The following is a 22,429-nucleotide window of genomic DNA, read 5'->3' on the forward strand; positions in this document are numbered from 1 at the left end:
GACAATGGATCTATACAAGCGAAGCAGGACAGTGCGATCCGCTCCCCAAGATGAACCTCTAAGAACTCTGAGGACATTAAGGGAACGAGTACAACGGGCCGCCAAATAAGAGACATGTGGAGACCAACACAGTTTCCTGTCCAACGTGAGCCCTAGAAACTTAGTTGTTTCCACGAATGGGAGAACAACGGGACCGAGATGTAAGGATGGTGGAAGGAACGCTTTATATCGCCAAAAGTTGATACAAACCGTCTTCTCTTCAGAGAACCGGAAGCCATTTGCCACGCTCCATGAGTAGAGGCTGTCTAGACAACGCTGAAGGCAGCGCTCCAGGAGGCATGTTCTCTGGGCACTGCAGTAGATCGCGAAGTCATCGACAAAGAGAGAGCCTGAGACGTTAGGTGCAATACAATCCATAATTGGATTGATCGCGATGGCAAAAAGGGCTACGCTCAAGACGGAGCCCTGAGGCACTCCGTTCTCCTGGAGGAAGACGTCGGACAATACGGAACCCACACGTACGATAAACTTTCGATCCGTTAAAAAGGAATAGATAAAAAGGGGCAGGCAACCGCGTAGGCCCCACCTGTGCATAGTGCGGAGGATACCTCCTCTCCAACAGGTATCATAAGCCTTCTCCAAGTCGAAGAACACGGCTACCGTTTGGCGTCTTCGCAAAAAGTTGTTCATGATGAATGTCGACAAGGTCACAAGGTGGTCAACAGCGGAGCGGCGGCGACGAAAGCCGCATTGGACATTAGTAAGTAGTCGTCGAGATTCAAGAATCCAGACTAACCGAGCATTAACCATGCGCTCCATCACCTTACAGACACAGCTTGTAAGAGAAATAGGGCGGTAACTAGAAGGAAGGTGTCTATCCTTCCCGGGTTTGGGTATAGGAACAACGACGGCGTCACGCCAACGCATGGGGACCTGACCTTCGGTCCAGACGCGATTGTAGGTACGAAGAAGGAAGCTTTTGCCCGCCAGAGAAAGGTGTGCCAGCATCTGAACGTGAATGGCATCTGGCCCCGGAGCAGAGGACCGGGACAGTGCAAGCACACGTTCGAGTTCCCGCATAGTAAAGGGGGCATTATAAGTTTCCAGATTCAGCGAGTGGAAGGAAGGTCGCCGAGCCTCTTCTGCCTCTTTCCTGGGACGGAAGGCAGGGTGGTAATGGGCGGAGCTTGAAACCTCCGCGAAAAAGCGGCCAAAGGCGTTGGAGACAGCCACAGGATCAACAAGGACCTCATTACCTGAGGTCAGGCCAGGTACCGAGGAGTGGGCCTTAATGCCCGACAGCCGGCGCAGGCCACCCCAAACGACGGAAGAGGGAATAAAACTGTTAAAGGAGCTGGTGAAAGAGGCCCAACAAGCTTTTTTGCTGTCTTTGATGACTCTACGGCATTGCGTTCGGAGTCGTTTGTATTCAATACAATTCGCCAACGTAGGATGGCGGCGAAAGGTGCGTAAAGCACGTCATCAAGCACGGATAGCGTCCCTACAAGCCTCGTTCCACCAGGGGACGGAAACGCGACGTGAAGAAGAGGTAGTACGAGGAATGGAACGTTCGGCAGCATTGATGATAACAGCCGTGAGGTATTCGACCTGACTCTCACAACTGAGAAAATCGTCGTCCGGAAAGGTCGCCAGGGAGGAGTAAAGTCCCCAGTCAGCTTTCGGTATGTTCCAGCTCGAAGTACGTAGGGATGGGGTGTGGTGCAGGAGACGAACGACACAGGGGAAGTGGTCGCTCGAATAGGTGTCAGAAAGGACATACCACTCGAACCGACGGGCAAGAGTGGTAGAACAGATCGAGAGGTACAAGTGGGAGTAGGTATGAGTAGAGTCCGAGAGGAAAGTCGGGGCGCCGGTATTGAGGCAGACAAGATTGAGATGGTTGAAGACATCCGCCAAGAGTGAGCCTCTTTGACAGGATGCAGGAGAGCCCCAAAGGGGATGATGGGCATTGAAGTCGCCAAACAATAAAAACGGCGGGGGAAGCTGAACGATCAGGCGCATCATGTCAGCCCGACTAACAGCAGATGACGGTGGAGTGTAGATGGTACAAACTGAAAAAGTAAAAGCAGAAAGAGTAATGCGGACAGCTATTGCTTGGAGTGGGGTGGTCAATTGGATGGGACGGTAATAGATATCGTCCCGAACGAGTAACATGGCCCCACCAAGAGCTGGGGTACCGTCCACAGGGGTGAGGTCATACCACTCCGAGGTATAGTGGGTAAAGGCAATACGGTCAGTCGGGCGCAACTTGGTTTCCTGGAGACCAAGGACGAGCGGACAGTGCAGGCGGAGGAGCAGTTGTAATTCCTCCCGATTAGATCGAATACCTCTTATGTTCCAATGAAACAACGCCATCGCTAGTCAAAAAGTTGGGGGAACCAGACGGGGGAAGAGCTGGTCACCTCGACGGCCGCGGAGGGCCAGGTTGCGAGGGAACAACGCTACAACCGACGGGAGGCGGATCCGGTTCCATCGACTCGTCGCCAGCTGCGGCCGCTTTCCCTGGTTGTGTAGGAGGGCAGCATCATTTGTCGACGAGAGGCCAGCTGAGCGCCTGGCAGCAGAGCGTCCCGGCGAAACTGAGGACGACCGGGAGCAGCGACTCACAGATGGAGCGTCAGACGAAACGCGCTGGGGTGGAGAGGGGGATAGAGACTTCTTCTTTGAGGGACCCGAAGAAGGTCCTCACGAGCGGGGTCCAGTTTGGAACGCCGGACCTCGGAAGCTGGGGTCCAGAACGTTTCCCCGATAGACGCCTGAGAAGAGGATCGCTTTTCAGGTGGCGGAGGGAGAGGAGGAGGAGGAAGGGTGGCCCCTGGGGCAGAGGGGGCGGGGGCCACGGGGGAGGAGGATTTGGAAGGGAGGGATTTGGGAGGCGGAGGCAGAGCCCCCTGATGGGCGGAGGGGGGACAGGATAGGTGTGAGGACACCGCGGAAGGAGTGGACACAACTGAGGCAAACGAAGTGGTCAACGGCACGGGATGGAGGCGGTCATACTTCTTCCTGGCCTCAGAATAAGAGAGCCGATCCAAAGTTTTGAGTTCTTGTATCTTCTTCTCCTTCTGATATGCGGGGCAGTCTGAGGACCTAGGCGAGTGGAGGCCAGGGCAATTAATGCACCGAGGTGGTGGGGTGCATGTATGTTCCTCACGAAGAGGACGTCCGCAATCGCCACAAAGGGGCTCAGCCTCACACCGTAACGACATGTGCCCAAAGCGCAAACACCGAAAACAGCGCATAGGAGGCGGGACGTAAGGTCGCACGTCGCACCGGTAGCACATCACCTTTACCTTCTCTGGGAGAACGTCCCCCTCGAAGGCGAGGATAAAGGCCCCGGTGTCGATGCGACGGTCTTTGGGGCCGCGCTGGACTCGCCGGACGAAATGCACGCCTCGGCGCTCTAGGCTGGCCCTGAGCTCCTCATCAGATTGCAGCAGGAGGTCACGATGAAAAATAACCCCCTGCGTCGTATTTAGTGCCAGATGCGGGACAATGGACACTGGGATGTCCCCTAGGCGGTCGCACGCCTGGAGCGCTGCCGACTGTGTGGCGGAGGTGGTCTTGATAAGAACGGACCCTGAACGCATCTTGCTGAGAGCCTCAGTTTCCCCGAAGATGTCCTCAATGTGCTGAACAAAGAACATGGGCTTGGAGGTGGCGAACGTCCCCCCATCGGTTCGAGAACAGACCAAATAGCGGGGGAAGTACTTCGCACCAAGCCGTCCCTCCTCCCAGGGAGTGGCCAAGGGGGAAAGGGCAGGAGAACCAGAACTAAAAACGGTACCTTTTCTTTTGAAAGACTCGGCCGCAGAGCGACCTGATACGTGTTGATGTTTCATCTGCGAAACGTCCGCCCCGATACCACCCACTCCGACCAGGGGCTCTCCCCATGGGCGCCATCCAGCCTGAGCAAGGGCCACATGGCAGGATGACCGTTGCCGGGAGTCCTGATGCCCCAAGGAGACGGGCATCTACTCCTTGGCCGACGTGGGGAGGGTGCAGCTCAGGTATCGGCAGTACGATCCCTGTGTTGTCAGGGGGCTACAACCAAGAGGGTACATGACGACCCCACCACAACAGGCTGGCTACCGTGCTGGATTTCTGGTGCCATGGAAAGTCCATCATAATCGTAGGTGCAGATGGGGACACACTATAGGCGTAACTTGTACAACCCATCAGGCGTTTAGGCCCAATTTGAGGAATAGTAGGTATGGTTACAACGCCGGTACAATGCTGAGTGCCAAGGTCTTAGTGCACTTAGGACCAGTGGTACACCACGTAAGGTGTCCTTCCCCAAAAGGCTCGTACTTCTGTAGAATTTTGAAAAATGGGGGTCAAACCCCAAGGGGGACAATCACATGGAAGGCCGAAACAGTTGAAACTCCTTTTAGTCGCCTCTTACGACAGGCAGGAATACCTCGGGCCTATTCTTACCCCGGACCCGCAGGGGGTAATCAGTGGCGCTATCTCCCCTATTTTGCGATAATACAAAACGAGCTGCCCTTCTTTGAACTTCTTCAATGTCATCTGTCAGTCCCACCTAATGCGGATCCCACACTGCACAGCAATACTCCAGAATAGTGCGGACAAGCGTGGTGTAAGCAGTCTCTTTAGTAGACCTGTTGCACCTTCTAAGTGTTCTGCCAATGAATCTCAGTCTTTGGTTTGCTCTACACGTGATATTAACTGTGAGATCGTTCCAGTTTAAGTTACTTGTAATTGTAATCTCTAAGTATTTAGTTGAATTTGCAGCCTTCAGATTTGTGCGACTTATCGCGTAATCGAAATTTAGCGCATTTCTTTTAGTACTCATGTGAATAACTTCACTCTTTTCTTTATTCATGGTCAATTGCCACTTTTCACACCATACAGATATCTTATCTAAATCATTTTGCAATTTGCTTTGGTCATCTGATGACCTTACAAGACGGTAAATGACAGCATCATCTGCTCTCAGATTGTCTCCTATGTCGTTAAATAGATCAGGAGCAACAGAGGGCCTATAACATTTCCTTGCGGAACGCCGGATATTACTTCTCTTTTACTCGATGACTTTCCATCTGTTACTATGAACTGTGTTCTTTCTGACAGGGAATCACGAATCCAGTCGCACAACTGAGGCGATACTCCATAGGCACGCATTTTGGTTAGAAGACGCTTGTGAGGAACGGTGACGAAAGCGCCTGGAAATCTAAAAATATGGAATCAATTTGACATCGCCTGTCGATGGCACTCATTACTTCACGAGTATAAAGAGCTACTTGTGTTTCACAAGAACGATATTTTCTGAATCGGTACTGACTGTGTGTCGATGAATCGTTTTCCTCGAGATAATTAATAATGTTCGAACACAGTATACGTTCCAAAATCCTACTGCAAATCGACGTTAGTAATATGTGGCCTGTAATTCAGCAGATTACTCCTATTTCCCTTTTTGGGTATTGGTGTGACTTGAGCAGTTTTCCAATCTTTAGGTACGGATCTTTCTGTGAGCGAGCGGTTGCATATAATTGCTAAATATGGAGCTGTTGTATCAGTATACTCTGAAAGGTATCTGACTGATATAGAAACTAGAATGAGATTTTCACGCTGCAGCGGAGTGTGCGCTGATATGAAACTTCCTGGCAGATTAAAACTGCGTGCCCGATCGAGACTCGAACTCGGGACCTTTGCCTTTCGCGGGCAAGTGCTCTACCAACAGAGCTACCGAAGCACGACTCACGCCCGGTACTCACAGCTTTACTTCTGCCAGTACCTCGTCTCCTACCTTCCAAACTTTACAGAAGCTCTCCTGCGAACCTTGCAGAACTAGCACTCCTGAAAGAAAGGATATGGCGGAGACATGGCCTAGCCACAGCCTGGGGGATGTTTCCAGAATGAGATTTTCACTCTGCAGCGGAGTGTGCGCTGATATGAAACTTCCTGGCAGATTAAAACTGCGTGCCCGACCGAGACTCGAACTCGGGACCTTTGCCTTTCGCGGGCAAGTGCTCTACCAACAGAGCTACCGAAGCACAACTCACGCCCGGTACTCACAGCTTTACTTCTGCCAGTACCTCGTCTCCTACCTTCCAAACTTTACAGAAGCTCTCCTGCGAACCTTGCAGAACTAGCACTCCTGAAAGAAAGGATATGGCGGAGACATGGCCTAGCCACAGCCTGGGGGGGTGTTTGCAGAATGAGATTTTCACTCTGCAGCGGAGTGTGCGCTGATATGAAACTTCCTGGCAGATTAAAACTGCGTTCCCGACCGAGACTCGAACTCGGGACCTTTGCCTTTCGCGGGCAAGTGCTCTACCAACAGAGCTACCGAAGCACAACTCACGCCCGGTACTCACAGCTTTACTTCTGCCAGTACCTCGTCTCCTACCTTCCAAACTTTACAGAAGCTCTCCTGCGAACCTTGCAGAACTAGCACTCCTGAAAGAAAGGATATGGCGGAGACATGGCCTAGCCACAGCCTGGGGGGGTGTTTGCAGAATGAGATTTTCACTCTGCAGCGGAGTGTGCGCTGATATGAAACTTCCTGGCAGATTAAAACTGCGTGCCCGACCGAGACTCGAACTCGGGACCTTTGCCTTTCGCGGGCAAGTGCTCTACCACTTGCACTTGCCCGCGAAAGGCAAAGGTCCCGAGTTCGAGTCTCGGTCGGGCACGCAGTTTTAATCTGCCAGGAAGTTTGATATAGAAACTAGTTTCAGAAATATAGACGTGCCAATCGGATAATTCTTTTTGATACACCCTGGATTTTATTGGCAGCTCGGCGTTTTCTGCGACCGCTGTTTCATTACAAATGCCTTCGAACGATGCCGAATGTTCTCTGTCCACACGAGTTACAGAGGGGAATCACTTAACTGGTAGCCGTGTTGTGAAACAGAGGGGATGAAAAAAAAGACGAAAAGCGCAGCCAATCGAGGTGGAAGCGGCGGCCGGCAGGCGCGGCTGACCGGTGCTGACTGTCAGCGCGCGCTGTGCGCTGGCTTTAATTTGCACCTGCGGAATGCCGTGACAGCGGGTGTCAGCGGCAGAGTGCGGCTGTCAGCAAGCGCGGCCGCATTCCCCTGTGGAACGGCAGCCTGACACGGCACCAGCAACAGGCGGCGCGACGGCGTGGTGGGCGTCCGGAACACTTGTTACTGGGGAAGGCGGACGAGGGCCGTTGTAAATAACAAGACCAAAACTATGTTCCTTATCACTATCTCCAATGCGGCCAATACACGTCATCCAGGGAGGGTACCACTTCTTCATTATTCTGTCCGGGCATAACGCAGTGTAACGGCGAGATCAAACCTGAATGCGCGTTTTCAATTGCCTCTTCTACACCCTGAATTATTGTGGAGAAACAGCAGCGGCGGTTGGAAACAGAACAAATATCATTTCAATTTATCTTGTCGCGGCCGCGCAGGATTAGCCGAGCGGTCTAAGGCGCTGCAAAAAATGGTTCAAATGGCTCTGAGCGCTATGCGACTTAACTTCTGAGGTCATCAGTCGCCTAGAACTTTAGGAAATCACAAACATCCACGCCCGAGGCAGGATTCGAACCTGCGACCGTAGCGGTCGTTCGGCTCCAGACTGTAACGCCTAGAACCGCACGGCTAAGGCACTGCAGTCATGGACTGTGCGGCCGGTCCCGACGGAGGTTCGAGTCCTCCCTAGGGCAAGGGTGTGTGTGTTTGTCCTTAGGATAATTTAGGTTAAGTAGTGTGTAAGCTTAGGGACTGATGACCTTAGCAGTTGAGTCCCAGAAGATTTCACACACATCTGAACATCTTATCTTGTCGCGGCGTCAGTGTCCAGGAATAGCTAAATTCCATTCAGATACACCAAAAATGAGGTCCGTGCTTACCACAAAATGACTAAAATAGTTTTCTTACAGTTCCACATTTTTCATTATAAACTTTACGGCGAAAGCCACATAGTTCACTACTATTTTCATGTATACTTTCCAAAATATTGATGTAGTACAGTAACAGCAAACACCGCTCGTAAGAAGTCCATTACATTGCCAACTCCGTCACTTAAGCACAAGCCAGAATAACTCAGTCTACCGCGTTTAGAGCCATCGTGCTATCAAAGACCACGAAGTATCAAAGATTACATTTTAATATCATAAAAACATCTTCGAATGTTAACTGATTTTTGTTGGTACATTAAAAATACAGAAATTTTTTACTGCAGAATATATATTATTTTGACCAGTTCTGTTTTAATTATTAATCCCTGGATGACTAAACGTTTCTGAGTTACCGCGTAATTCTGTCTTCTGAGTATGCTCATTGTTGTTGTAGTCTTCAGTCCAGAGACTAGTCCGATGCAGCTCTCCAAGCTACCCTATCCTGTGCAAACTTCTTCATCTCCCAGTAACTACTGCAACCTACATCTTTCTGTATCTGCTAAGTGTATTCATCTCTTGGTCTCCCTCTACGATTTTTATCCTCCACGCTGCCCTCCAGTACTAAATTGGTGATCCCTTGATGCCTCAGAATATGTCCTACCAACCGATCCCTTCTTCTAATCAAGCTGTGTCACAAACTCCTCTTCTCCCCAATTCTATTCAGTACCTACCCATCTAATTTTCAGCATTCTTCTGTAGCACCACATTTCGAAAGCTTCTATTCTCTTCTTGTCTAAACTATTTATCGTCCATGTTTCACTTCCATACATGGTTACACTCCATACAAATGCTTTCAGAATTGACTTCCTGACATTTAAATCTATATTCGATGTTAACAAATTTCCCTTCTTCAGAAACGCTTTCCTTGCCACTGCCAGTCTACATTTTGTATCCTCCCCACTTCGACCACCATCAGTTACTTTTCTCCCCAAATAGCGAAACTCCTTTACTACTATAAGTGTCTCTTTTCCTAATCTAATTCCCTCAGCATCACCCCATTTAATTCGACTATACTCGTTTTGCTTTTGTTGATGTTCATCTTATATCCTCCTTTCAAGACACTGTCCATTCCGTTCAGCTGCTCTTCCAGGTCCTTTACTATCTCTGACAGAATTACAATGTCATCGGCGAACCTCAAAGTTTTTATTTCTTCTCCATGGATTTTAATTCCTACTACGAATTTTTCTTTTGTTTCCTTTACTGCTTGCTCAATATACAGATTGAATAACATCGGGGAGAGGCTACAACGATGTCTCACTCCCTTCCCAACCACTGTTTCCTTTTCATGCCACTTGACTCTTTATAACTGCCATCTGGCATCTGTAAAAATTGTAAATAGCCTTTCGCTCCCTGTATTTTACCCCTGACACCTTTAGAATTTGAAAGAGAGTATTTCATCAACATTGTCAAAAGCTTTCTCTAAGTCTACAAATGCTAGAAACGTAGGTTTGCCTTTTCTTAACCTAGCTTCTAAGATAAGTCGTAGGGTCAGTATTGCCTCACGTGTTCCAACATTTCTACGGAATCCAAACTGATCTTCCCCGAGGTCGGCTTCTACCAGTTTTTCCATTCGTGTGTAAAGAATTCGTGTTGGTATTTTGCAGCCGTGGCTTATTAAACTGATAGTTTGGTAATTTTCAGATCTGTCAACACCTGCTTTCTTTGGGATTGGAATTATTACATTCTTCTTGAAGTCTGAGGGTTATATAAACTTCAAATGCGACAAAAGAATGCTAATACCTGAAGATAATATGAACACAATTAGCTCCCCAGCAAAAACCGGAATACGTGAGAATTTACACAAAATGGTACGAATAATTTCAGTTGCGGAAACGGGTATCGATGCAGGCAGTGAAGGTTACAGAACATCAAGCTTGTGTTGTTACACCCTGTAACATGATTACGCTAGGTCGATGTTGAAAACATTTTTGCTCAATTACGGCTGCAACTCCGAGAAAATAATTTTATTAATTTAATATATTTGAAAACGTTATCAGCGATCTTATATAATATAATTAAATATATAAAACGGTCTTGATCGCAAATTTCTTTTAATTGGAGTGACCAGTTTCGATCCTTAAGGATATCTTCAGACTCCAGAACGGCAGGTAGACTTCTATGGAGCAAGCTACGCCGACCCGCGACGCTGAACTGACTGCTGAGTCTGGAGTCTGAAGATGATCCTTAAGAATTGAAACCGGTCACTACAATTAAAGGAAATTTGCGATCAAGACTGTTTTTAATTATATATATTTGATTATTTTATTCATTGTTTCAAAAAAATTGTCTGATCTGAGTAACGAGACGCCACGCAGTATTTCAGCCCGCCAGGTGAATGAGTAAACCGGAACGATTGTGAGTGGTCACCCAAAAGAATGCACACTAGCCACTGCTCATTAAGAAGTAGTGAATTATTTTATAAAGCTTGAGTCGTAGCATTGTATTCTTTTGAGGCTCATCTTAGTCTTTCATGGGGACCGCCTAGATTTTTCTTTAAGTTGCCATTAATACTGTCTCAATCATTTACGAGAAAGCTATATATTGCGAGGCACACTGACCGTAATTATTATTTAAGAATATTTGCAAAAAGTTTTGTTCCAAGACAGAACTAGTATTTCATGGAGAAATGTATGTATTAGTGTAATGAATCTAAATCGGACTTTCTATAGTGTAAATTCTTATTAATTTAAAACTTAAGATTTATTGTAGGTTATCATAAGACCACGGTTCTAGGAAAATTAATTACTCTTTGCTTGCGCTATCTATTCTTTGAAAAATACCTATGAATTACAATTACGAACGACTTAAATTGGAAAGAACACATAGAAAATGCCGAGGGGAAGGCGAACCAAAGACTGTGTTTTACTGGCAGAACACTTACAAGATGCCACAGATCTACTGAAGAAATTCCCTACACTACGCTTGACCGTCCTCTTTTTGAGTACTGCTGCGCGGTGTGGGATTCTTTTCAGACAGGAATAACGGAGTGCATTAGGAAAGTTCAAAGAAGGGCAGCACCCTTTGTATTGTCGAGAAATAGGGGAAAGTGTGTGTCTGACATGATACAGGATTTGGGGTGGACATCATTAAAGCGAAGACGTTTCTCGTTAAGGCGGGATCTTCTCACGAAATTTGAATCACCAACTTTCTCCTACGAATGACAAAATATTTTGTTGACGCCTACTTTCTCCGCACGATGTTCGAGAGTGGAATAATAGAGAATTAGCTGAAGGTGGTTCGATGAACCTTCTGCCAGGCACTTAACTGTGATATGCAGAGTAGCCATGTAGACGTAGAAACTGATACGCGCCTGAAGCGGCGGAACTTATAATACCTACGAATTACGCGTGTGTAAGCACTCAGAATTAGGGCCCCAGTCAGATTAAAAGTGAGTATCCGTTGCGCATAATAGAAGATTTTTGCGTTAGCCATCTTTTTGATGGGCGGTTTTCGCAGGCAGATCTATATTATTTGTGAAGTTTTAGCGTTAAGGAACGGGAGGTGGGGTTTAACTGATAAACATCCCAATCATTTAAACGCAATCATTCAAACCCTTAAGGGGACACTGTATGTCGTATGCCGCCAATGTTAAATTATCGAAGTTTGTGACCCATTATCTTGGAAACTTTTGTAAGACACCAATTTACAATTTTCCGTAATTATTGAATGCAACTTTCTAGATACACTGAACTAGAATTATTACTAAAATTCTCTTGTGGGACATGTTATCGTTTTTTTTTTTCAAACACTCAATTATTTGGCAAAATTTTGTAAATAAATGAACATGAAAACAAAACAACAAGATATTTTAATTATTTTAGTTCCATATGTATTCAATCTCACACTTGGTATGCTGTGAAAATTTCATGTCTCTAACATCAGTACTTTTTTAGAAAACGTGTCATTTATTGCAAAAAATGAGGTTCAGAGATATTGAGGTTTAAAACTTTTTATTACAAATTCTTATGCAGACTTACATTTCTGCGTCTTTTATGCATTAGAATTGTCCTGGCCCATAGTCCGTGTCTTCTTCAGTATCAGAACAGCCCAGTGCAGGCTTCCTCCTTTTCTTTCTTGCTTCTTTTGTCATTTGCTGAGCTGCTAACTCTGCTTCACGTACACGAAGCTCATCCAGTTCCCGCAGTCCTTTAGCTGTGTTCTGTCCAAATCTTATCCCTAACTTCTCCAGAACCTTAAGTCTTTCATAGTTCTCACCATTAAAAGTTATTACAACATCAGACACTGCTAACTTTAGAGTCATAAGGCCAACAAATACATTTGTAGGCACATAGCACGACACAACATTATTGAAGGACTCCTTCACATTCTCGGTCTTCGCATGTAAACATTTCTTTAGTAGCTCAGGATTTGCCAAATCTCTGTAAATAGGTTTGCTTCCTCCATTAGTGCCAAAAGAAGATAATGTTTATGCGTAAATCCATGCAGGGTGCCAGAAAATTCAGCTTGCCTATTTTTGGTGGATGTGGACACAAAGCATGACATGGCTTTTCATCGGTTGATATTCGATGAAAGAAAGTGCTCCACACAGCTCTTTTCATCTTCTCCTAAATTACTTTTACGCTTAGTCATTTTATTTAGGTATAAAATGCAATAGAACATAGCTTACCACAAAAATAGCCGATAATCACAACACTTTCAATGAAAACTATTGTCAGAAACAAAGGACTGACAAGTCTATTCGTAATGCTAACTTCTGAGACGTAGCAGTAGGCACAAAACAGCAATCCACAACCTTTAAGAATATGTAGTTCCCAAGATATGACTGCTCAACTGTGGCAGTATATGCGTAGCAGCAAAATTTGACAGTCACATGTCAACATTCAAAATATTATTTGAAGGTCTCACAATTGTCTGATTGTAATGTATTATATACCAAAATGTGCAAGAAGTCCAAAGTACATTATGGAGTAGAAAACAGAAAATGTCAAATTCCAACGAATTTCACGTGCAATGTCCCCTTAAATCAGAGAAACGTCACAAAACGTAGAGGATAAACAACTGCGAAGAAATCTTAGGTAAACGATAGACGAAACTCAAGTACCAAAATGTCCAAGAAAAGACAGCAATAGAAGTCACTAAGGTATGAACAAAATATGAATTCAGAGAATGCAAGGCGAAATGGCTGTTGGAAAATACGAACAAATCGAAAAAGAAATGATCGTAGGAAGTACCGATTCAATTTACTGGAATGTCAAAACAGCATTTGGTGCAACTGAAAGCAAAGGCGTCGACTTTAAGACTGCAAGGAATTCCACTGTTGAACGCAAACGAGAGAGCGGATAGGTGGAAAGAGTACACCGAAGGGGTCTTAGAGGAAGAGGAACTATATGACACCATGATAGTAGAAATGGGAGTCTATATGGAAGACATAACAGATCCAGTATTACAATCAGAGTTTAACTGAGTTTTGAAACATTTGCGATCAAATAAAGAGGAAGACATTGTACACATTCCTTTGTAACTTCTGAAAGCTTTGGGGGAAGTGGCCCTCGAAAGACTATTGAAGTACGTGTGTGGAATTTATGAGACTGGAGACATACCATCAGACATCCACATAATCCCAAAGACAGCAAGGGAAGAGAAGTGCGAGAACTATCGCACAAACAGCCTAACAACTCATGCTTCCAATTTGGTGACATGAATAATTCACAGAACAATGGAAAGAAGCAGCAAATATGACACAAAAAGCAGCGTAGCTAAGGCGGCATTCTTGACCAAAAGAAGTATACTAAAATACCAGCCTAAGTTTCAGGAAGAAATTTCTGACAATGTATGTTTGGAGCACAACATGACATTCAAGTGAGTTGTTGAATGTGGGAAAATCGGAGAAGAAGAGAATCGAAGCGTTTGAGACTTTTGCTATGGAGGGACGTTAGAAAATTAGGTGGAGTGAAAACATAAGAAATGAGGGAGCTTTCCATGGGATCAACGAGGACAGAATGTAGTGAACACTGACAAGAAAAATGGACAGGATGATAGAACTTGTGTTAAGTCTTCAACGGAAGACAACCAAATAACCATTGTGATTGAGGGAACTGTTGAGTGTAAAACCTGAAAAAGGTAGGAGCATGATGTTTGTTTAAAGCTTATAAAGTGAGATAGAGGAGGTGATGCAGGAACAGCACTTTGGATTTAGAAGAAGAGGAGGAGGGACACTGTTGAATTGCTTGAGAGTGGTATCGGAACGGCTTTTAAAGATAAACGAGAAACTGTGTTTATGTTTTACACACTGGCAAAAAAGAGTGACCGCATCAGCTAGACTTCTGGAGATATAAATGCGAATTAGAGTAGATTAGAGAGACCAAGAAACATTCACAGTCTATCTCGGTGGCTCAGTGCTAAATACTGCCATACTACGACTTCCAATGTCCGCCTTTCGACCCCTCCTCAGTCGTATGATTTTTATCCGTCACTTAACATATCTTTCACCTCTAATAACAGCTTTACCAACCCTTCACCTCTAACCTATTCAATTTTATTTTTTTTACATGGAACAAACAGTAGAATTACGACTCCTGAAATACACTCCTGGAAATTGAAATAAGAACACCGTGAATTCATTGTCCCAGGAAGGGGAAACTTTATTGACACATTCCTGGGGTCAGATACATCACATGATCACACTGACAGAACCACAGGCACATAGACACAGGCAACAGAGCATGCACAATGTCGGCACTAGTACAGTGTATATCCACCTTTCGCAGCAATGCAGGCTGCTATTCTCCCATGGAGACGATCGTAGAGATGCTGGATGTAGTCCTGTGGAACGGCTTGCCATGCCATTTCCACCTGGCGCCTCAGTTGGACCAGCGTTCGTGCTGGACGTGCAGACCGCGTGAGACGACGCTTCATCCAGTCCCAAACATGCTCAATGGGGGACAGATCCGGAGATCTTGCTGGCCAGGGTAGTTGACGTACACCTTCTAGAGCACGTTGGGTGGCACGGGATACATGCGGACGTGCATTGTCCTGTTGGAACAGCAAGTTCCCTTGCCGGTCTAGGAATGGTAGAACGATGGCTTCGATGATGGTTTGGATGTACCGTGCACTATTCAGTGTCCCCTCGACGATCACCAGTGGTGTACGGCCAGTGTAGGAGATCGCTCCCCACACCATGATGCCGGGTGTTCGCCCTGTGTGCCTCGGTCGTATGCAGTCCTGATTGTGGCGCTCACCTGCACGGCGCCAAACACGCATACGACCATCATTGGCACCAAGGCAGAAGCGACTCTCATCGCTGAAGACGACACGTCTCCATTCGTCCCTCCATTCACGCCTGTCGCGACACCACTGGAGGCGGGCTGCACGATGTTGGGGCGTGAGCGGAACACGGCCTAACGGTGTGCGGGACCGTAGCCCAGCTTCATGGAGACGGTTGCGAATGGTCCTCGCCGATACCCCAGGAGCAACAGTGTCCCTAATTTGCTGGGAAGTGGCGGTGCGGTCCCCTACGGCACTGCGTAGGATCCTACGGTCTTGGCGTGCATCCGTGCGTCGCTGCGGTCCGGTCCCAGGTCGACGGGCACGTGCACCTTCCGCCGACCACTGGCGACAACATCGATGTACTGTGGAGGCCTCACGCCCCACTTGTTGAGCAATTCGGCGGTACGTCCACCCGGCCTCCCGCATGCCCACTATACGCCCTCGCTCAAAGTCCGTCAACTGCACATACGGTTCGCGTCCACGCTGTCGCGGCATGCTACCAGTGTTAAAGACTGCGATGGAGCTCCGTATGCCACGGCAAACTGGCTGACACTGACGGCGGCGGTGCACAAATGCTGCGCAGCTAGCGCCATTCGACGGCCAACACCGCGGTTCCTGGTGTGTCCGCTGTGCCGTGCGTGTGATCATTGCTTGTACAGCCCTCTCGCAGTGTCCGGAGCAAGTATGGTGGGTCTCACACACCGGTGTCAATGTGTTCTTTTTTCCATTTCCAGGAGTGTAGTTAGCGGGGTAGAAGTCACATCAAGGGAGTGTTCTAGCGACTTTACTGTTAAGCATGTACATGAATCATCTGTTGAATGACTTCGGAAAATCCATGTGGCTGTCGGCGGGCGAAGTTACTTATAGCGAAACTGCAATCCTGAAAAACGACAGAAACGCATTAAGATCTGTGAATTGCTCGAACCAGTAGCAGTTTGTGTTTGAAATGTATTACTGTCCACTAAATTCTTTATTTTACTGTGTAGGTGATCAAAGGTACTCGTGGCGGAGCACTTCACTCTTTGAGTCGCACTACGACCGAGTGACAGGTAGCGTAAATAATTTCTCGTCCTAGTAACGTATTTACGAAAGTTTCTTATCACACTCGTAACAGTATAAAATCCTACGATTGTAGGATATTCCGTTTCATTTAATTGGTTGGTTGATTTCAGGGAACGGAGCAAACAGCGAGATCCAAAGCGATTCTGGTCGAATGTGATGTATGTTAGGGCCATGAAACAAACAATGCCTTCTCTGCGCGATGGCAATGGAGGTACTATCGAAGACAGTGCTGCCAAAGCAGTGTTACTAAACACAGCCTTCCAAAATGCCTTCACAAAAGAAGACGAAGTAAATATTCCAGAATTCGAATCGAGAAACAGCTGCCAACATGAGTAACGTAGAAGTAAATATCCCCGGAGTAGTGAAGCAACTCAAATAACTTAATAAAAGCAAGTTTTCTGGTCCAGACTGTATACCAACTAGGTTCCTTTCGGAGTACGCTGATGCATTAGCTCCATACTTAATCATATACAACCGTTTGCTCGACGAAAGATCCGTACCCAAAGACTGGAAAGTTGCACTGGTCACACCAATATTCAAGAAAGATAGTAGGAGTAATCCACTAAATTACAGGCCCATATCGTTAACGTCGATATGCAGCAGGAGTTTAGAACATATATTGTGTTCGAACATTATGAATTACCTCGAAGAAAATGGTCTGTTGACACACAGTCAACATGGGTTTAGAAAAGATCGTTCCTGTGAAATACAACTAGCTCTTTATTCACATGAAGTGTTGACTGCTATTGACAAAGTATTTCAGATAGATTCCGTATTTATGGATTCCCGGAAGGCTTTTGACACTGTACCACACAAGCGGCTCGTAGTAAAATTGCGTGCTTATGGAATATCGTCTCAGTTAAATGACTGGATTTGTGATTTCCTGTCAGAGGGGTCACAGTTCGTAATAACTGGCGGAAAGCCATCAAGTGAAACAGGAGTGATTTCTGGCGTTCCCCAAGGTTATAGGCCATTTGCTGTTTCTTATCTATATAAACGACTTGGGAGACAATCTGAGCAGCCGTCTTCAGTTGTTTGCAGATCACGCTATTTTTTATCGACTAACAAAGTCATCAGAAGATGAAAACAAACTACAAAACGATTTAGAAAAGATATCTGAATGGTGCAGTTGACCCTAAATAACGAAAAGTGTGAGGTCATACACATGAGTGCTGAAAGGAACGCATTAACCTTCGGTTACACGATAAATCAGTCTAACGTAAACGCCGTAAATTCAACTAAATACCTAGGTATTACAATAACGAACAACTTAAATGGGAAGAACACACAGAAAATGTTGTGGGGAAGGCTAATCAAAGACTGCGTTTTATTGGCAGGACACTTAGAAAACGTAACAGACCTACTAAGGAGACTGCCTACACTACACTTGTCCGTCCTCTTTTCGAATACTGCTGCGCGGTGTGTCATCCTTACCAGATAGGACTGACGGAGTACATCGAAAAAGTTCAAAGAAAGGCAGCACGTTTTGTATTATCGCTAAATATGGGAGAGAGTGTCACAGAAATTATACAGGGTTTGTGCTGGAAATCATTAAAAGAAAGGCGATTTTCGCTGCGACGGAATCTTCTCACGAAATTACAATCACCAACTTTCTCCTCCGAATGCGAAAATATTTTTTTGACACCGACTTACATAGGGAGGAGCGATCACCAAGATAAAATAAGGGAAATCAGCGCTCGTACGGAAAGATGCAGGTGTTCATTCTTTCCGCGCGAGGTGGTTCGCTGAACCCTCTGCCAGGCACTTAAATGTGATTTGCAAAATTCAAATGGCTCTGAGCACTATGGGACTCAACTGCTGTGGTCATAAGTCCCCTAGAACTTAGAACTACTTAAACCTAACTAACCTAAGGACAGCACACAACACCCAGCCATCACGAGGCAGAGAAAATCCCTGACCCCGCCGGGAATCGAACCCGGGAACCCGGGCGTGGGAAGCGAGAACGCTATCGCACGACCACGAGATGCGGGCTGTGATTTGCAGAGTATCCATATAGATGCAGATTAGGGAAGGATGGAGAAGGAATTCGGCCGTGTCCTTTTAAAGAAAACACCCCGATATTTGCCTAAAGAAATTTAGGCAATTCCCGGAAAACCTAAATCAGAATACCCGGGCGCGGGTTTGTACCGTCGTTGTCCTCCAGAATGCGAGTCCAGTGTGCTAACCACTCCACCACCTCGTTCTGTTTGATATAAATATTCTTCCTTATGCATTGATTGGTGTGTTAAGGCCTTGCGCAGTACTTTTACGTCAGTTCGACGGGATTTTAGCGCACGACAGGAGATAACAGACTTTGAACGCGGAATGGTAGTTAGAGATAGAAGCATGGAATATTTCATTTCGGAAACTGTTAGGGAATTGAATATCCACAGCGTCAAGTGTGTGGTTCAAATGGCTCTGAGCACTATGGGACTTAACATCTATGCTCATCAGTCCCCTAGAACTGAGAACTACTTAAACCTAACTAACCTAAGGACAGCACACAACACCCGGTCATCACGAGGCAGAGAAAATCCCTGACCCCGCCGGGAATCGAACCCGGGAACACGGGCGCGGGAAGCGAGAACGCTACCGCACGGCCACGAGCTGCGGACTCAAGTGTGTGCCGAGAGTACCAAATTTCAGGGATTACCTCCCACCACAGTCAACGCAGTGGCTGAGTGCCTTTACTTAACGACCGATAGCAGCGGCGTTTACGCGCACTTTTCAGTGCTAACTGACAGGCAACACTGCGCGAAATAACCAACGTGAGAAGTACGACGAACATAATGGTTAGGACTGCGCCGAAATCTGGCGTTCATGGCCTAGGGCAGCGGGCGACCGACGCGAGTGCCTTTGCTAACAGCACAACATCGGCTGCAACGTCCCTCCTGGGCTCTTCACCACATCCGCTGGATCCCAGAAGATTGAAAAACCGTAGCCTGGTCAGGTGAGTCCTGCTTTCGCTTTGTGAGAGTTGATGGTAGGGTTAGAGTGTCGCGCAGACCCCACGATGCCATGCACCCAAGTTGTCAGGAAGGCTATGTGCAAACTGGTGGTGGCTCCATAATGGTGTGGGCTGTGTTTACATGGAATGGACTGGGTCCTCTGGTCCAACTGAACCGATCATTGACTGGAAATGGTTATGTTTGGCTACTTTGAGACCACTCGCACCCTTACATGGACTTCATTTTTTTATGGAAGACAATGCGCCACGTCACCGGCCCACAATTGTTCGCTATTCGTTTGAAGAGCATTCTGGACAATTCGAGCGAATGATTTCGCCACCCAGATCGCCCCGACATGAGTACCATCGAACATTTATGGGACATAATCGAGCGGTCAGTTCGATCACAAAATCCTGCAACATCTACACTTACGTAATTATGGATGGAGATTATATATATATATATATATATATATGTGCATACATACAATGTGTAAGTTTTAAGTTGGCAAACCAGAATAACTCGAAAAATATGCTTCATACGAAAAAATTTGTAGAATCCGAAGTTGATTATTTTCGAAGGCGGACATCTGCAGGTGCTAAAATTAACCCGCCACCCCAGCCCCCTGGGGGTGGGGCGGGAGGCAGCTTTAAAATTTCAAATGCGAACTCGATTTTCAATTGCAGAATCAGATTCTACATAAAAACTATGTATATTTTGTCTTAAAACATTTGTTTTGATTCTTGGTAGTTGGCGCTGTAATTCAAGAAAATCCGTGTTCTCATTTTTGCGTGGAAAATGGTTACGGATAAATAAATATTTGGGTCAACATTTGTAAAATTCTAATTCCTCTCTCTCAAACCGCACCCTATGGGGAGAATTTTAATTTTAGCGAATCAAAATTTACGAAGTAAATAACTATTTTTTCATTTATCCGTAACCATTTCCAAGCATAAATGAGAACATGGATTTTCTTGAATTACAGCACCAACTACCACGAGTCAAAACACATGTTTAAGACAAAATATACATAGTTTTTATGTAGAATCTGATTCTGCAATTGAAAATCGAGGTTCGCATTTGAAATTTTAAAGTTGCCTCCCGCCCCACCCCCAGGGGGCTGGGGTGGCGAGTTAATTTTAACACCAGCATATGTCCCCCTCGAAAATAATCAACTTTGGATTCTACACATTTTTTCGTGTAAATCTTATTTCTCGAGTTATTCTGGTTTGTCAACTTATATATAAGGAGGTCCGAGAAGGTATCACCCCACTACTATTGCCCGCTCAGTCTGTTTCTCCTTGTTGGATATATGACGAACATTTAATGTGTCAACAAAAGAGGACCCAATATCGATCCCGTGATACACCAGCAGTTATCATCATCCCCCATTCTCAAAACGCTGGTTCATTGCGTACACTCCCCCGATACCTCGACACAACACTCTGCATGAAATAAGGAGGGTCAGTGGTAAATGGTACTGCTGCGCCGTATACCGTGGCTTATGGAGAACAAATGTCTTTTTACAACGAACAGTCCGCACGAAGTATGTTGTCCACGTTTCTCACAGTATTGGCACGGGAAGGGTTTAACAGTACGGGGACCAGGTGGCGTGTAGCAACGTCAGCGTCAGAGTTGGAGTTTGCGCTGCCGCTACTTGCTGACTGCTCGCCACCGAGCTCTGACAGAGCAAAAGCCGCCACAATACAGAGAAGTAGCACGCAGCAAAGCAACTGGTCGCCAAACGGCCGCACCATCAAAGCGAGCCACACAATAGCGGCCGCGACGATTCGATAGCCTGTCTGCCTGCGAATACAAAGCAAAGCTGCAGACCTGTTCCGCCAGTCACCCGTTATATTAGGATGGAGAGAGAGAGAGAGAGAGAGAGAGAGAGAGAGAGAGAGAGAATTATAGTCGTTGCCGATGCTTGGGTCAGTGGTGATGAATCAAGAAGAAGACCAAGTAAAAGAATGTGTGCAAAAGAGAGTAAAGAGGACAAAAAGTGGCTCAGGATCTAACGTCCTGGCGATAAGGTTATTAGAATCGGGACACAAGCCTGGAACGGACAGGTTTCGGGCAGGACATGCGCCGTGACATTTTCCAAGGATCCATCTCACCTATCATCTAAGGCGATTTAGAGAAACCACTCAAGAATCTACACTGCGCCCGTAAAGTCATGGCACAGTTATGAACACTTGTGGCTAACAGAAACGCAACGAAAGACTGAAACTGGCGCTTCGTTTCTGTAGTTTGATGTTCAATGATGTGAGCAGGCACGTAATGACCCATCACAATGAGATGTGTAGCAGCAGCGGTTAGGCCAAGACGGTCGAGATGTGGGCGGTACAGAGGAAAGTCCAGTGTGTTCCGTGGCTGGCTAAATTCGAATCCGTGACCAACGTTCAACGCAAACATCGTCGTGTTTACAACGAAGAGCCACTACACACTTATCGCCAGGACAGCCAGTTAAAGGATACCCGCAGTTTGCTAGACGAACCCGTTTTGGTAGGCCTTCGGCACGTGACGAGTGTGTAGAAGCTATACGGGATAGCTACCTAATGAGTCCCAAAAAATTGGTGCATACGTGTCCTCGAGAATTAGACCTAAAAAAGGACTGGAGTTCACAAGGGCCGGTCGCAGGTTCGAATCCTGCCTCGGGCATGGATGTGTGTGATGTCCTTAGGTTAGTTAGGTTTAAGGAGTTCTAAGTCCTAGGGGACTGATGACCTCAGATGTTAAGTCTCATAGTGCTCAGAGCCATTTGAACCATTTTTTTGTGCCAAAAGTCTCTGAGTCCTTCATCCTGCAGCCCCCCCCCCCCTTTTCTCCGTACTCATCCTCACAGACCTCGCTCCACATAACTACTACTTGTAACATTAACATTCCCCATGGACACAAAATATTTAGTAAATGGCTCGAGCTACTGACAGAGGGTTTCAACTACATGCTTAAACACAAAGTGCTTGGATTTTTTTCTGTATGGTTGATATCCATCACTACTGCTATTTTTAAATGAAACAATGCGTTTCTTCTAACAAGAGAACTTTGAAAAGGGAATTTTGATATTCCGATGTTTTATGTTTGTGTCAATATCTTAGCAATATCAAGCCCAGTAGTAGCTCAATAGCACGTCTATAGAGTCAGGTCACTCGTAGAAGTGAATTACTATACGAAAGGTGCAAGCAGGGAAAGGAAACCTTCTAGAAGCAGTCACTCGTACTGCTTCCACAAGTCGGTCGGCACGTCTATGCAACAGCAGCGGGCGCCGTTACTTTTG

The 22,429-nt window shown here is 46.3% G+C and overlaps 1 protein-coding gene across 1 annotated transcript in view; it reads right to left on the minus strand.

The window, feature by feature from the left end:
• The window catches only part of LOC126473486 (lysophosphatidylcholine acyltransferase), a 700,767-nt gene that overhangs the window by 201,952 nt on the left and 476,386 nt on the right, over window positions 1-22,429 (minus strand). The window lies entirely within an intron of this gene.

The sequence above is a fragment of the Schistocerca serialis genome, chromosome 4 (genome assembly GCF_023864345.2).
Source record: "Schistocerca serialis cubense isolate TAMUIC-IGC-003099 chromosome 4, iqSchSeri2.2, whole genome shotgun sequence".
NCBI lineage: Eukaryota > Metazoa > Arthropoda > Insecta > Orthoptera > Acrididae > Schistocerca > Schistocerca serialis.